The following is a 10,985-nucleotide window of genomic DNA, read 5'->3' on the forward strand; positions in this document are numbered from 1 at the left end:
CCCAGCACTGAAGCAAATAGGCAGAGTTTGGATAAAACAGCTGTGTGTGGCTTCTTGTCTCATCTCCATGGCTTGTTCAGTTCACCCTGGTCATCTTTTTCTTCTTTTTTCACCCTCTCTTCTTGGTCACAAAAGCCTCATATTGCACCAGGGAAGGTTCCATTTGGAATATTACAAATGATTTATTCTCTGGAAGAGCAGTCAGGCACTGGAACAGACTGCCCAGGAAAGTGGTGGGGTCACCATTGCTGGAGGTGTTGAAGAACTGTGGAGATGTGGCACTGAGGGACGTGGTCAGTGGGTATGGTGGGGATGGGTTGGACTTGATGATCTTCCAACCTTAATGATTCTGTGACCATTCATCCTCTCTTCCCAGTCACCTTGACACTGCATCCTCCATCTGCTTGTTCCAGCAGGCACCATTCCTCAGTACTTATTTGCTCAGGGCATGGTCTCTGTTACCTGCTATGAGGCTGGCACTGCATCTGAGGTACTAATTTTTGCTTATATCAATATGACATTGGTGATGTCTGATGAGCAGTGCCTTTGTTTTCCCTCCCCCCTGCAAGGCAGGTGCACCACAAGCTCAGCATGGCTGAGATGCTGGACGTGGGAGGTGGGAGAGAGGTCAGACACCCCCAAATAGCAGTGGTCTTAAAAATAGGCAGCCTTTTCCTGCTCACATTCACTCGGCCTTCACAGATCACAAATTCCTGAGATGTCATGGTGGGGGAAGTTGCCTCTCTCTACGCTGACCCCATCTCCCTGCAAAGTATCCCTGGACAGCTCTGTCCCCACAAGCCATGAGGAAGAGAGATGGTGCTAAGAAGGACCAAGGGAGATCCATCAGCATCCCAGCATAGGTGGGCTTGGATCCTTGGCAGGGGATGAGCACCCTTGGTTCTCTCCTCCAGGGCTTCAGTAAGAGCCCAATTTTGGGTTCATCCCTACCAGTGGGGTTTTCTATAGCTGAAGATGCCCTTGTCCACTGCAATGGGGCAGAGCACTGAGAACCATAGAATCACCAAGACTGAAAAAGGCCACAGAGATCACCCACCTAGCTCAACCGATCATTTACTCCCATCTCTACTGCAGCAGATAAGAGGATCACGTGCATATCTGCTCCTACCAAACTGGATTTCAGCTGCCTCTGATTCCAAGCCCACCTCCTTCTCCAGTCCTCTCCCACCTCTTCCAAGTGCTGGGACTTATCCCCTCCATGGGAATGGTTTGAAGGCACCTCCTCAACTCTAAGAAAGACATGGGCCCAGTAATTTTGGGGATGCATTCATGTACCTGTGGCCAGCTCAGCTAGGACCACAGCTTCCAAAAGCCACCACGCGACCCCGAGAGCTCCCAGCCACAGGGAGCCATTGCCCAGAGAGGGACTGGGCCCAGGAGAAGGGCTTCATTTTATGTTTAAGACTGAGAAAGGCAGATGCAAACAGCCCTGCAATCTTTGGTGCCAATCCAGTCCCACTCAGCACTTTCTCAACCTTCTGCCCACCAAGAGGTGTATCTTCTTCAGCACCTGGATCCTCGGGTTTTTAACCTAATCTGCACCAAACTCTCCAGTTTCATCACTAGGGCCATATCCCACCACGACAGAGGTGCAGAAGGGTGTGCTCACATCTCCTGCCCTGCTAGGTCCTGCTGAGACATCCAACCTACAGATGCAGCTGGGGCTAAAGGAAGGGCTGTCACTGATATTTTGGAAGCCACATCCTTCCCCTTCCCTCCTCCAGAAAAGCCTTTTGTCTCTGGGCTTTCATTAAAAATAAATGCTTTGAATAGATTCAAATGTGGCACGGAATGCCTCTCAAGATGGGGCTCTTTTGGGCCTCATGGGATTTTTATTGTGTCCAACTTGGCACTGAGGAAACACGCCTACTTCCCCCACTGCTCCCTTCCTGGGTCCCACATCCCCACTTAGTTTTTGCCTTGAGCCCAATAACCCACCCCATGCACATTCAGCATGGAAAAACCAGGCATCCTCCTGCAGGTGGGGGCAAATCTCCATAGCAGAGGTGCCCCAACCTCTGAGCATCCTCATGGTCTCCTCTGACTCTCTTAAACAGCTCCACATCCCCACGCTGGGCCAGAGCTACCAGGGTAGAACATGTTGTTATCCTGCCTCGAGAAAGTGACAGCATTCACTCTGCAATCCATTTTGCAGCAAATCCCTCTCCCAGTCCTGTATCAGATGTATCTCAGATGTCCACAGACAATCAGGAGGAGCCCTCCTTTTATTTTGCAAAACGAAGAACACAAAACAACTGAGCTGCAGCAGCACTCCCAGGACTTGGCTGGAGATCAGAAATAGCTGGTAACAATGGAGAAAAGGCAGAGGCACTCAATAATTTCTCTTCTGGCTTTGCAAAAAGCAAGCTGATGTTCTCGTATTGCACAGGGGCGACAAAGTGCTTTCCAGTCCATTAGTAACCTAGGAAAACACTCAGTGGCATGGCCTAGGGATAAACATTTTTAAACAGTGAGCTCTCATAATGTGCTCCCAAGGGTCCCATAGAAGCAGGGTGAGGAGTGCTGTGGCCTGCTGCTAATCCTATCTAAGAAGTCCTGGGATTTCTCTCTGATTCCAGCAGACTAGAAGGATGCTAATTGCAGGGCTATATTCAAGAAAAGGGGGAAAAAAAAGGGCTGGAGGGGTGCAGCTCAGCCTGGCAGAATGGATGCAGGACTGGAGGGATGAAGCATGGCTAAGTGTAAATGGATGGCTCATGCCGAATAAGTCTAAACGGATCCATTCAGCTCCATTTGAAAGAGGCTGCATTAGATGACCCAGGTAGCATCACAGATGGGAATGAGCTCGTACAAGGTTTGATCATGGTCTGATTTTTGGGTGCCCCCACATGGAGCCGAGAGTTGGACTCCATTATCCTTATGGGTCCCTTCCAACTCAGGGTATCTACAATGCTGTCTGGTCTCTCCTCACTCAACCCATTGGCGTTTTGGCTTAGCAGCTTATTTTGCCAAGGAGGGACGCTCTCACTGCACTTTTGTAACTGCTCTGAAGGTCATGGGGGTCCCTGCAAGGTGTCCCAGGAGCAGAAGCCTTCTCCTTGCAGCACAGGGCACTGTCCACTGCAGATCCTCCAGGAGGGGCTATCAGCAGAGTAATTTATGCCAATTGCTGCAATCAGCTAATTAGCACACAAGATCGATTTGAATGAAGTTAGGTGTCGACTGCTATTATGAAAGCTTGCCATACTGGAATAAACCTGTGAAAGCAGTCAGGGCCATAAAGCCATTCTGGAAGTGAAGTGGGAAGAGCTGGAAGTGAGAATAAGGAGGAAAAGAAGCCCACAGCGTTGCTGGAACAAATTGAGGAGGAAAAGTAGCAAGGATGGAAAGTCACCTGTCCTGGCTTATCATAGAATCATGAAGGCATGGAAAAGACCTCTGAGATCCTCAGGTCCAACCTCAACCTACCCCCACCGTGCCCACTGACCATGTCCCCAAGTGCCACATCTCCATGGCTCTGGAACACCTCCAGGGACAGTTGACCCCACCACTCCCTGTGCCACTGCTTGACCACTCTTTTGGAAAAGAAACGTTTCCTAATATGCCACCTGAACCTCTCCTGGTGCAACTTGAGGCTTGCAGATAGGAAGGTGACATGGTAGGAAGAAGTGATGCCCTGGGTTGGGTTGAGTGAGCACATCCTCACTGTAATGTGGGGGGGTCGTTGCAGAGAACAAAGGATGCTTGACCTGGGGGTTTCCTCAGCCTGTAAGCTGCTATTGAACCCAGGCAGGGTACAAGCAGGAGGCTCAGCTACATCATAGAATCTTTACAGTTTTAAGGGACCTTTAAAGGCCGTTTAGTCCATTCCTCCTGCAATGAAAAGGGATACCTACAGCTCCATCAGGTGCTCAGAGCCCTGTCCACTGTGACCTTGAGTGTCTCCAGGGACAGGGCATCCACCACCTCTATGGGCAACCTGTTCCAGTGCCTCACCACCCTCACTGTAAAAGACTTTCTCCTTCTACCCAACCTAAACCTCCCCTCCTCTAGTTTGAAACCGTTTCTCCTTGCCCTGTCACCACAATCCCTGCTAAAGGGTCCCCAGGGTGAGGACATCCAGGCCAAGTGCATCAGCCCCTCCTGCTTGGTGGGTGTGGGACATGGGGGACCAGAGCCAGGGACAAGCACAAAGCCCGTGGAGACATGGGATAATCCTCCCCTAAGCCGTCTGTGGCAGATTTAAAGGGTGTTTGTGTCGGTGCCCCGGGATCAAGATCTTTAGGGGATAAGTGTCCGAAGGAAATGAAAGGATTTGAGTTCTCAAGGCCAGGCATGAAATGGAGACAACTCCAGGGGGATGTGCAGGGGGAGTGGGTTATGTTTTGTGTGCTCTGCTTTGTTGGAGAGGGATGCTGGACCAAATCACTGCCTGTCTCTATGAGGCTGAGCCATGCAAGCCCTGCAGGGTGCAACAGTGCTTCTATCTCCATGCCAAGGGTGGGAAACTGCAGCAAAAGCTTCCATCCCCATCCTGCCTGGAGCTTTGGTTCCCACATCCTCGACTCCACTGCTCATTCATTCAGACAATAGCTCAACCCCAAGCTCACCTACACACCACTGCCTCTTCGAGGGTTAATAAAGAGCAGGGAAAGCCATCAACAGATTGATGGAGGAGTTCATTAAAGAGGGAGCAATTAAATTCCAGCAGGGATGAATAACCTGCACAATCACACAGCCTCAGGGAGCAGTGCTGGTGGGGCTGCACAGGGCACACATGGGGGACAGCTCTGTGACCTGCAGGACTTGTTCTGAGAGCAAACGCTGTGCTGCATTCCCTCTGGGAGTGTTTGCAGTCCATGGGCTGCCTTGTTTGCCCAGGGTTGTGGTTTGTTTTGTTTTATTGTTATTATTATTTGTAATTATTATTAAAAGCTACTTCAGGTCCCTGAGAATGTGGAGGGAAGATAAAAACGTGGTTGCCCCTCAGGGAATGTCAGTGGTGCTGTGTTTGCCGTGGGTGAGATGAGTTTGGCTGGGCTCTGCTGGAAAACTGAAGCGGTCCTTTGGCTGTGGGACACGGCCTGCCTCAAACATGTGGTTCAGAAATTCACTGAGTATTAACATAGAATCATTAAGGTTGGAAAAGACCTCTAAGACTATCAAGCCCAACCATCAGCCCACCTCCACCACTAACCGTGACATCCCCAGTCAGTATCCCCTCTCCACCATCCAGACAGTAGCTGGCTTTCCCTGCATCCTATGTACCCACTTCCTTGCACAACCTCCAGGGTGCCATTGCTCTGCCATGTCAGCCTGGTGCTAAAACACCACTTGTGCCTATCGAGAGTGAAGTTATAGAGAGCATTATGGAGAAGCAGAGATGGGTGGTGGGACAGGGACAGTGCTTCCTGGCTTTCCATCCTACAACAGGAAGACAAGGTGCATAATCTGCCCCCGAACGACCACTAACATAGAATCACAGACTCATCTGGGTTGGAAAATACCCTCAATATCACCAAATCCAACTGTCAATTTGACCTACCGAGTCGTAGAATCAAAGAATCATCACGTTTGGAAAAGTCCTCTAAGATCATCAAGTCCAACTCCAGCTCACTGTGCTCACCATGCCCACTGAACACGTCCCTCAGTGCCATATCTCCTCAGTTCTTAAACACCTCCAGGGATGATGGCTCCATCACCTCCCTGGGCAGCCTGAAACACGTCCCCATCCCTTGTCCCCTTACAATTCCTTCCATCACATGGCACAGATGACCATGGTCCCAAGAGCAAGAGAGACAGGGCAGTGCCTGTGCTGGGACAGCTAGTCCTCACATCCTTGTGGATCAAGGGGGATGATTTTGTTGACTCTCCAAGTCCTTACAAAAGGCAAGGATGGGGATATAATTAAGGCAGTGTCCATGGGGAGCAGAAAGAGCTTGTACTAGATCAACTGATATAATTAGAAGGCAGGGACAAGGAGATGAGCTCCTGTGCCCGTGGCTGGTCTATTTTTCCTATCTCCAGCAAGTGGGCTAATACAAGCTGTGTCCTTTGCATGCACATCATAGAACAGGATCATTAAGGCTGGAAAAGACCTCTATGGTCATCAAGCCCAACCCACCCCACCATACCCACTGACCACGTCCCTCAGTGCTACATCTCCGTGGTTCTTCAACTCCTCCAGGAACAGTGACTCCAACACTTCACTGAGCAGCCTGTGCCAGTGCCTGACCACTCTTTCAGATAGGAATTTTCCCCCTGATATCCAACTTGCACATCTCTTCTGCACATCCTGGTCCCTCTATGGCACACACAGACATTGCTGTGTGGCCCCATGTCCCCCTGCCTCTCCCCAGCTGGTGGACGTGCAGTCAGAAATTGCTTATCACACATTTTTCCTGGCTCAAATCATTATTATTGTTCCTGGTGCTGTGCTTCCAGAGGAAAACATGTCTTTGGGCCACATACCAATGGATTTGGTTAATTCGTCACCCGCAGACGCACAGATATTTATTTAAAAGTGCCTCTTGTTATGTTACTTGGCAACTTCTGAGCCCGAGTATTTCTCCAGCTGATAAATATTTGGGAGACTGTGTGCATGTGTTAATGAGACGATCAGCTTTCTCCTAAGCTCCATGGCCCTATTGCATCCCTGCAGACCCAGGGCAGTGCAGGGACCAGCCAGGCTGTTGCAGAGAATGCAGAAGATGCTCAAGGGTTGGAAAGTGACTGAAAAATATAATCACAGAGCAAAAAGTGCAGCTCAGCTCATTAAATAAATCCCTGAGCTACTACTGCTGGAGGATGGAATGCTTTCTTCCAAAGGGGAGTCCAAACCATGCTGTCCCAGAGCTCAATGTGTATGGGAAGGGTGGAAAGTGTGGTTACTACAAAGAGACTTCATGCAATAGAAGCATAGAAATTCGTGGCCATGAAATTGAACCCCCAGGTTCACCAACAAGACCATTTCAGGAGGGCAAAACGCATGTTTCCTGAGACAAAACAAGGGCTTGGTGGTTCCTGCATGGGATGTGGAGGGAACTCGCACCTCCCTCCAACTCATGGCTTCAGCCTAACTTGATTATAAGGACATCCTCCCTGATGGCTGCTTTAATGCTCATGTTTCCTCTGCTCACTGCTTAAGGAGGCAGAGGACCATGAGGGAAGATGATCCCTTCCTATTGCACCAGCCCTAAGGGGACCTGGAGGTGCCAGGACACCTTGGTTCCCAGGCTCATGCCTCCATTTCACTTTCAGATCCCTCAAATAATAATAACCATGTTTGCCAGCTCCTGTGACAAGAATGACTAATGGGGAAAGATCTGCCGAGAAGGGAAAAAAAGAAATTTCCTCTTTTCACCCTTTGTTTGCCAGATGCCTCTGACAGCCCTGGGCACAACTGGGATTTCCCTGGTGAAACCCCATAGGTTTCAACAGCCTTAGGATAGCTCCAGCAATACCCTCATCACGCTTCAGCTTCTCCATGGGGACAGGAACCCCTTCAATAAACTTTTTGCAGCCTGATTTATCCAAATTCCTGTTCCACAGTGAGTTATAACACCATGATTTCCATGGTGCATTTGGAAACCACTCCATCTATCTGCCCTTCTGCAAGGGAATGCAAAGGTGCCTTCCGCAGGCACCATGTCACCCCTGCAGAGGTTGGGGAAGACAGCAATACTAGGGAAGATAGCAGTAGTAATGAGATGGAAAGCACATCAATGACAGCAGAGCAGCAAGGTCCTAGGCTGCAGCAAGTAAGGATTTGCTCAAAACCAACAGCCACAGAAATAATAGAAAGGCACTGCTTACCTTTGGAAGGCCTCAGGTATGCAGGAACCTCCAGTGAGATATCCTTGCCTCCACTGCCAACTCTTAAATGAGATCTGGGAAGGGATGGATCCTGGCTCCACCCCTTCTGCTCATTTCACACACCTGAGCTCCCCTGGGTTGGCCCTGCCTTTCTACCAGGTGCTCAACCACTGTTTCAAGCTGTGATTTTTGAGCACTGGAACAGGTTGCCCAGAGAGACTGAGGAGTCTCCTTCTCTGGAGATGTTCAAAACCCACCTGGACACCTACCTGTGCAACCTGGTCTAGGGAGCTGCTTTGGCAGGGGGGTTGCACTCAATGATCTCTAGAGGTCCCTTCCAACCCCTACAATTCTGTAATTTAACATTTCCACTACAGGGACACTGGGGATGCTGGGGACATTGAGTATGTTGGGGACACTGAGGATGCTGGGGAAGATGGCAGCATTGGGGATGCTGGGGATATTGAGGATGTAAGGGAAGACAGCAATACTGGGGATGTTGGGGACACAGGGGATGCTGAGGAAGATGGCAGTGTTGGGGATGTTGAGGGCATTGGGGATGCTGGGGACACTGGAGATGCTGGGGAAGCTGGCAGTGTTGGGGACACTGCGGATGTTGGGCTTTCCAACACTTTTCAGCCTCTTCCTTCTGGATCAGCAGGACGCTCCTGAGGACATCAGTCTGCTGACCCAGCAAATATTGGCTCGGGAATCGGGGATCCCCTCTGTGAAGCCACGCACACACCCCTGTGCTGCTCTTTAAACGCCCTACGGAGCTCTCTCGGGGGATTTTCAACCCCTACACAAATCCCTCCCACGCTCCCACATCCCCACGTATGGGACACGGGGGAACCACGGCGTCCCCACGCCGCTCTCGACCGCCTCCCAAACCGTTGCAAGCAAATCCATTCCCCAGCCGGGCTGAATTCGGATGACAGCATCGCGTGCTATATATAGCGACAACGGATCACCGCTCCATCCAAGCGGGGCCACACATAAACAAACGGCAGCGCGCGGATGCCTCCGTGGAGAGGGGACGGTGAGCGACCTGCGCGTGATGGAGGAGCCCCCAGACCCCATAGCGGGGGTCCTACGCCCCTGTTTGAATGCCTGCATCGCTGTGCTGCTGGTGTAATGTGGGTCTGAAGATGAAGGATGTGCCGGAGGGTGTTGGGAGCAGAGCTAAGGGAGGCACCAAGGGTTATCCCGCGGGGCAGCGGCATCCCCAGGCTGGGATCGTGCTGAGAGCTCAGCATCCTCCTGAGGATCCCCTTCTCGTAGCATGATGCTGCTGACCCCGGGGGGGGGGGGGAGAGGGGTCCCCAGTGTCCCACAGTGTCCCCAGGTTTGGACCCACCGATGGATGGAGGGATATACAGGGGTTGGCACACCCGGATGGGGCTCAGTGCTGCACTGCAGCACAGCCCGGGTCCTGCCCTGGCTTTTCCAGGGGGCCATGGCATGGGGATGCTCATGGGGACGGATGGAGCCCGCGGGGTTGGGGAGCACCCACAGCCCTGCCAGCGTGCATCCACTCCTGGGGGCCTGCAGCGAGCAGCACAGCCATACCCACATCCCCCGGGGTGAGGTCCCAAGCTGGGAGCCCCGTGTCCCCCCCATGACCCCCCAGTCTCCCTTTCGCCCCCTCCCCCCCGTCCCTCCCTGCCGCCACCGCTGGGCCACCCAGCGCTGAGGCAGATGACATAATTCCCAGCAGCTGCACACGGAGATGCTCAGCCCCTTCGCCGAATCCCACCCCAGCCCCTTCCCCTCCAAAATAAGCTCACAAACCAAGGGAGCTGGGAGGGGAGGGACGGAATGAGGGGAGGGGGATAGGGGGTACAAACAGGTTTGCAATCCCCCACCCCTCACCGCCCCTCCCCTCCTCGCACTCTATTTTTGGGTGCTGTCATTTCCAGGCAGCTGTGACTTTAGGCACAAACAAGCGGCACCCCCATCCTCCCCCCACCCCCCCACCCCCCCCACCCTCAACATCCGAAAAAAAATTAATTAATAAACCAAACAACCCCAAACCTCTTCCATCACAGAGCTTCTCCCCCATTCCCCAAATTCCCCCCTGGGTGGGTGCTTGGGGCGAGGTTCCCCCTTTCCCCCGTGTCCCGTCCCCCCCCCCACATCATCTCAAAGCCACTTTGGGAGGTGCGGGCAGATATAAGGGAGCCCCTCCAGCACCTCCCAATCCCCCCCCCCCCCCCTCCCGCAGCCTTCTCACCAGTATCTCCCAGTTCCTCCCCACCCGTTGCCTTACTGGTGGCAGGGACGCTCGCAGGGCAGCGCTGGGGGGTGGGGGAAGGGCTGGAGCCTGGGGGCCCCCTCCGGCCCCGTCGGAGAGCTCTCATCTCATTTCGTCGCGCGTGTCACCCCACGCACACGCACACACACACGCGCGCACACGCCTCTCGCAGCCACGTTCCCCCCCTTCTTGCGGCAAAACGGCGGCCGGCCCCGACCCCACCCCCTGTCAAAGCTTCAGCCTAACAGCGAGGGAGGGAGGGAGGAAGGATGGAGGCAGAGCTGCTCGCCGGCCCTTTAACCCTTCCCTCGCTGAATCCACTGGGTTGCAGCGTGGGGACCCCCCCCCCCCCCTCCACCCCATAGCCTCCCGCCGTGTCTCGCTCATCTCATGGTACCCAGAAATCGGGCAAAGATCTGAGTTGATTCCCCCAAATCTTCCTTACCCCAGGCTGCGGCTGGAGTGCTCGGACCGGAGGGAAATGACCTCTGAGATCACCAAGTCCAACTGCAAACCTGTCCCCACCATGTCAGCCAGCCAGCTGGGGTGCTCACTCCATCCAGAGGCACTGACACAGCTGCACCATGGGGAGGTGGGCTCCAGGTCCCCTCTCGGAGGGACACTCCTGGCTAACCCAAGTGGGAAGGGATGAAGTGGGAACCCCAGGTGTCCCCCACCAGTGATGGGACACGCTCAGAGGATGCTTGGAGGATGGTGCAGCTCCACCAGCTCAGCCCAGCAGCCTATCTCCATTACAACTGTAGATGGACGCCCAAAGGAAAGCAAAACCAGGACAGTATTTCCCCCCAGCACTCTCCAACCATCTTCAATTTAGGATATTCCCAGAGGGCGAGCTTTCTACCGAGACAACCCAGCAGAATGAAGGTCTCACTGCACCCCACGGTTGGAGCAACAGCAGTTCTCAGCTCCACTT

At 53.0% G+C, this 10,985-nt stretch overlaps 1 protein-coding gene across 3 annotated transcripts in view; it reads right to left on the minus strand.

The window, feature by feature from the left end:
• Nucleotides 1-10,239, minus strand: part of LZTS3 (leucine zipper tumor suppressor family member 3) — a 34,991-nt gene extending 24,752 nt beyond the window's left edge. For 2 of the 3 annotated variants that reach the window (XM_065735995.1, XM_065735990.1), the window contains exon 1: nucleotides 10,031-10,239. The gene's annotated coding sequence lies outside the window, so the exon portion shown is untranslated. The remainder of the gene's footprint in view (nucleotides 1-10,030) is intronic. The other variant, XM_065735991.1, reaches the window with a different exon arrangement.
• Nucleotides 10,240-10,985: the final 746 nt, after the last annotated feature.

The sequence above is a fragment of the Cyrtonyx montezumae genome, unplaced genomic scaffold (genome assembly GCF_038088225.1).
Source record: "Cyrtonyx montezumae isolate F1298 unplaced genomic scaffold, pur_monq_1.0 scaffold_2, whole genome shotgun sequence".
NCBI classification, from domain to species: Eukaryota; Metazoa; Chordata; class Aves; order Galliformes; family Odontophoridae; genus Cyrtonyx; species Cyrtonyx montezumae.